Source organism: Phacochoerus africanus, chromosome 15 (genome assembly GCF_016906955.1).
Source record: "Phacochoerus africanus isolate WHEZ1 chromosome 15, ROS_Pafr_v1, whole genome shotgun sequence".
NCBI classification, from domain to species: domain Eukaryota; kingdom Metazoa; phylum Chordata; class Mammalia; order Artiodactyla; family Suidae; genus Phacochoerus; species Phacochoerus africanus.
In genome coordinates, this window is record NC_062558.1 from 85,422,670 (window position 1) to 85,429,015 (window position 6,346).

General features: G+C 41.0%; 1 pseudogene; it reads right to left on the minus strand.

Annotated features, from left to right (window-relative positions):
- Positions 1–1,936: 1,936 nt before the first annotated feature.
- LOC125117130 (uncharacterized) lies at positions 1,937–2,035 on the minus strand (annotated as a pseudogene).
- Positions 2,036–6,346: the final 4,311 nt, after the last annotated feature.

Genomic DNA, 6,346 nt, shown 5'->3' on the forward strand with positions numbered 1-6,346 from the left:
GAATTCCTATTGTAGTATAAGGCCAGCTCTAGTTTGCCAAGTTATTTCTGTGTGCTCGGCACAGTGCTATGCTTTGTTATACACTGTCAAATTATATTGCAGTTACTAGTTTTGATAAGTGTCCTTGGAGCTTCTCTGGTACCTGAAAGGTGGTGACTACCACCTCCATTCTATTAGGCCTGAACTTGACTTTATTGAGACAGGTCCCTGGGCTGGCTGACTTCCTAGGGCCTCCTGATAAGCCTCCATCATCTAAAGCAGAGAGGCATATTTCCATTCTTAAAGCCTGAAATCTCCTAACATGCTGAAAATTGACAATCTAAAAGAAAAGTAAGCTAAAGCATATGACACCGAATTGGTTGTTATCACTGTTCCATACATGAGTAATGAATCAGTTAAATCCTTCACTGTCTCAAGAAATCACCATCTGTTCTTTATTCTTTAATTGATGTAAGAGATGTTTCAAGAAATCTCCACTGGGAAACAATTCTGGTGTTCACAAAAACTGGCTGGCAGATCAGTGGGTCAGCCAAGCAGATGGCATCAAGGCAATGCAGCATCCTGGGCAGCTGCTGTCCTACCTGGGCAAGGTGGCCATTCCCTTCACCACACAAATCACAAACCTGCCATCTCCCCTCAAACTCCCAATGCCTTTGCATCAAATAGAGAGTTTATTCTGGAGATAAGATTTGGGAGATGGGAAATAATGTAGCAGAAGGCACAGTATACCCTTCGAATTCAACAGTTCACAGAGGCATAGGCAAGGGTGGAAAAAAGTTTTTGGTAAAACAAAACAAAATTTCATCAATTAGCCAAGAATTCCAGATGGCAAGTCTATGCCTCTTTTTAGTCACTTGGATCAAATCAAAAGTTCAGAGACTTGATTACTATATGTAAGAACATTTCATCTTTGCAGATTTTTAGTTTTTGAGGGCAAGATCTAGGTCACATTTTCTTTATCTCATTTCTTGGCTCTGTGGAATATGTGGAAGACATTTCCTGATTTCTTATCAATTATCACTTAGGAATTTCAAAAAGTCTACCTTGAAAGCTTGACAGCTTCAGCAATTCTTAGAATAGTTTTGACCCCAGGCAAAGCGGTAATGTAAATAAAGCTGGGTTTAAAACAGTTTATGGTCCCTGTTCTGCTGCATTATTACTAACATATTTATGACTCTTGGCACATGGACACCATGGTTATTGCATGGTATAGCCTTCTTTCCCTCTCTCCATGAACAATTGTGAGTACATACCCCTTGCCATCGTTGTTCTAAGTTCTGGGAATAAAAGTGGAGCAAAAATAGATTTCGTTCCTCTTGGGAAGCTTGCATTCTAGTGTAAGGACACGTATTAAAAAATTGATCTCATAATGAGTGGATAATTCCAAACTGAGGAAAGCTCAGTGAAGCACAGCTCAGTGAAGCACAGAACATGCTGGGAAATGTCCTCTGGCAGCAGGGAGGGGGCTGGGGGAATGGGAAGGCATAGGGTCAGGGACAGTTAACCTGAAGAAATGAGAGTTACACTTGAGTTGAAATAATGCATGATAAACAGAAGGGAAACGGCGAAGCTTTGCAGAAGGAAAGGGAATGACATCTAGAGAAGGCCACTGAAAAAGGAGTTTAGTACAGAGTTTCAAGTGCCTGAACTGTGAAGAATAGGAAAACTATAAATTCCTTTCCTGCTATATGTTTTCAGATCATATGGCACCAATAGCACATTACATACATTATTTAGTTACATGTTTTACTACCTGCTTTCCTTCACTTACTATAATTATGATCCATGAAGAAATAGATTTCTCTGCCTTATATACCTCTACACTCAGTTCTTAGAAATACAATGTTTTCTTTTTTTTTCCTTGTAAACTTAAATGCTTTGGAGTAAAGCAGGATTTTACATTCACAAGGTTATTTGTGAGTTGAAAAATATTTCCCCCTGCATTCCCCCATTCAATCTGGGCTGCCACAATCAGACAGACAGGAAGTGTGAGGATACTTTCTTCTTGCATCTGTAAATACTTTCTTATATACAGTAGGTGCTTAAATATTTGTCTAACCAAATGGATGAATGAATGTATAAGGCAGTGCTAGGAGGTGCCAGGGCCCCAACAAGGCAGGGTCTTATAGGTCAGGTTACAGACATATTTATATTCTTAGAATGTGGCTGAAGGCTGAAGTAGAGGGATAATGGATAGTCATTACTACATTCACGTATTCAATATATTTAGGTAGCAGTTCCTCTAATGCAGATATCTTATATCTTATGGAGGGGATGGTGGCATTCAAAAGCAAATAGTGCTTATTGCATCCCTGGATTTTTTTTTTTTTTTTTTTTGGCCATGCCCATGGCATGCAGAAGTTCCTAGGCCAGGGATTGAACTCGCACCACAGCAGTAACCCCAGCTACAGCAGTGGCAATCCCGAGAACTTAAGTGCTAGGCCACTAGGAAACTCCAACGTCCATGGATTTTTGAGGTAACAGGTACACTGACAAGTCTGGAAAGGTGAAGTTGTCCAAATAGGGATACTGTTGGAGTCTCACTTGGAGAAGTGATGGAATTTTTAGACAGTAAACCCAATAGGAATGAGAGGAGCCATAGGAATTAATACCTAAGACAATGTCTAAGCTTTGATTGTAGCAGTCATATAAGAGCCTGGAGACAATATCAGTAGGCAAAAGACTTTTCTTTTCAAAGGGAAGTGATTGGTGAGTTAGAAACTGGAGAGTCCAGAAAATGTCTTTATGAACTTGTACTACACCCTCAAAGAGCAAGCAGGGCTGGGCACAAACTATCTCTGTTGACATATTAGTATGCAAAAGCATTTTAACATATTTATATATTCTAAGCATTGCTGGTCAGAGGAAAGGGAAAGAAGGCTGCATTTACTAAGCACCTAACACAGGCCAAGAATGCCACATACCGGACCTCATTTAATCTTCACAGCATTGCGAGAGGTGTGTGCCGCATTATCATTATCTCTATACGGGAAGACATAGCCCAGGCAATGTCCCCGAGGTCTTGTCTAGTAAGTGACTGAACTGAAATTTATAGGTATCTCTATATTTGATGGTAAGACCCATCCAGTTCCCACCACGCTTAGGAGTAAGAGAAGAGTAGAAGGGAAAAGAGAAAGAGGAAAGGGAAAGAGAAAAAGAAAAAAGGGGAAGAGAAGACAAGGAGGAGGAGGAAAGCACAGAGCAGGGAAGACACTTTAGTGAGGCTGAGAAATCCTCCCATTAGCATGAAAGAACCTCTAAGCAAGACTGAAAAGAAAGGTAAGAAAGAGCAAAGTAGTAAATTTGTGTTAGGATCTGTCCACTACCTAGAAATACAGAAACTCATAACCTAACATTTCTGTTCTGAGAAATGAAAACAAAACGAAACAAAGAAAATCTTGAGCAGCAAGGGAAGATGACTACAGAAGAAACCTTCAGTTTCACAGATGAATGGAATGTCTTGAATGGAGGCAGCTGCTTGGATCCCTGCCTCTTCCCAGTGAGTTCATAACTGGCTGTAGCCCCCAACACACCACATATTTAGGGTCAACAGGCACATTCCAAGATGGGTCAGGGAAGTGAACGGTGGATAGAAGGATGGTTTCCTAAAGTAAGTTTGGGATGAATATGTTCTGTGCAGCGCAGGTGAGGTTTTTAGGTGATGTTTTAGTAAATGTCAAACATACAGACATTTACTTCCTGAGAAAGTGCAGAAGGTCTTTGAGAATCCCCCTCAGTGCAGTGCTACTGCCCACAGAGAGGACAAAAATCTTGGCAGCAACAGTGACCTGCATATAGAACTTACATTTCCTTAGGCTCCAGATCTCAGAAGCAATTTGGGAGAACCTAGTATTACAGAAGGGAGAATATTTTACAGTTGGGGTAGCTAATTTTACAATTGGGGTTGCCAGATCTAACAAAAAAAAATACAATCAAATTTGAAATTGAGGGAAATATCTAGATGTTTAACACCTATTTTTATGTCTTTTATTTTTAAACTGAAATTCAAATTTAAATGGGGTGTCTTGGTCAGTTTGGACTGCTAGAAGAAAATACCAACGAATCTGAAAAAGAAGGGACATGCGTATTTGTCTAACTGAATCACTTTGTGGTAGAGCAGAAATTATCACAATATTGTCAGTCAACTGTCCCTCAATAAAACTTTTAAAAAATGAAAAAATGAATAATGAATTTAAAAAGAAAAAGAAATTTACTTCCCACAGTTCGGAGGACTGGAAAGTCTGAGATGAAAGGACCAGGGGTGGAATTCTTGGGAGACCCCTCTTCTTGGCACCCTCCTGTGGCCAAGAGCAGAGAGAGGGGAAGCAAGTTCTCTCTGTTTCTTTTGGTTGTTTTTGTTTTGTTTTGTTCTGTTTTTGTCCTTTTAGGGCCAAACCCAAGGCATATGGAAGTTCCCAGGCTACAGGCTGACCTGGAGCTGTAGCTGCCAGCCTATGCCACAGTCACAGCAACGCCAAACCCGAGCCGGTCTGTGACCTACACCACAGCTGAAGGCAATCTGGATCCTTAACCCACTGAGCAAGGCCAGGGATCAAATCTGCACTCCTCATGGATACTAGTCAGATTCCTTTCCGATGAGCCAGGATGGGAATTCCTCTTCTGTCTCTTTTTCTAAGGGCACTAATCCCATCATGAGGGCTCCACCCACATGAACTAATTAACTCTCAAAAGCCCTATTTCTGACTACCTTCTCACTGGGGTTTGGGGTTTTAACCTCTGAATTCTGGGAGGCCCCGCTCAGTCCATAATACTGGGGAGCATAGATTTTTATCCCACAAATCCATTTACATTTATCTGAATTTTGGATGCAGGAGTGAAAACCCTCACATGGATCAGTCTGGAATGTGGAAGGGTGAGTACAAGTGATGGAAGATGGGAAGGGATCCTCACATGTTGGTGCCAGCAAGTGGCAAGGCCCTGTGTGGCAGATTTCAGAGAAGACATTAAAAGGGAAAACAGGACACATACTGAGAATTGTGGGATAAAGAGGGACTGGAGGCTCACTCTAGGCCTTAATTGGCACAACAAAACTCAACTCATCAAGATCTAGAGGGCAGGCAGAGAATAAGAAAGAGGTTTATATCTGGGAGACAGAACCTGGGAAGTACCTGGAGGAAATGAACACAGAGGATGGTAGATTTTTAAAATAGCATGTTATTTAGCCCTGAGGTGGCCTTAAAGTTCACGGAGATGGTGCTGACAAGAAGATCTAAATATAATAATGACAGAAGGATTTCAGGTACCCGAGGCTGTTTCCACCATCCCTAAGTGTGGTGGGATTGGAATTAATGCTAGAATCACTCTATGCTTTCTTTCTCATTGTTGAAGCAGGAGTTAATTGAAATTGATTACATCTCTTTCCTCTCATTACTTTTGACTCAGGTATTGTTAAACAACTGATGCCTCGTTTTCCATTTTAGAGTTTCCAGGTAAAAGGGTATCTCCTGTACTGTTGAGGGAAGGAGCCTAGAACTTTCGCAACTCAAAAGGCCACTGAAGCCAAAATTATTTTGCTAGATTGGCTAAGTAGGTGTGGGGTTACTTTTACCTAATGTGCCCAAACAAAATGTGTGCTTTCTGGTATGTCACTCCCTGTTTCATCCCCTGCTTCCCTGCTTGTTCAGTGTGGCCCCAGCAGACTGACTTTATTCTGATTCATGCTTAATATCCAAATGGCCCATAATGTGTGTGTCATGGAGGAAAATTTTAGGATCCTACATATGTTTAATGGCAGGATAAATTTAAAAGCAAAATGTATACCAGAATGACAAGAGCTCATTAAATGTTTAGGACATTATGATAAGGGGTGGAACAAGAACAAATATCATGACAAAACAATCATATGGTTAACATCTTAGAAAAATGTTTTTTCTCCTACTGATGCTGGCATTACTCTAAATTTTACTTTTACCCGTGTTGGGGAGATGGCTCAGGTCATCAGTGTCAAAAAAATGAGACAGAAGAACACAGGGAGATCTCGACAAGGCTCTTTACTTCTGCAGAACGGTGCGGGTACTCAAAAAGTCCATGCAAAGAAGAAAAGACCCTCCCTATTTACCCCTAACGCAGGTGATGTACCTGTCCCCTTCCCATTGGTCATGTCAGGGTGCACATTCTTCTCAGTTGGCTAATTTGAAACAAATTGTTACTGGGAAGAAGAAGGAAAGTGGGGTGGGGGAGTCGCAGGAAGGCATTTCATCCTGAAACCAGAGCAAAATGGAGTAACCAAGATTTCCTTTGATAGAAAAGACATTATGTTACTTTCCACACCTGTTAGTTACAGTCTTAAAAGCACTGGAGAATAACTTTTAGGAAATTCACTGAT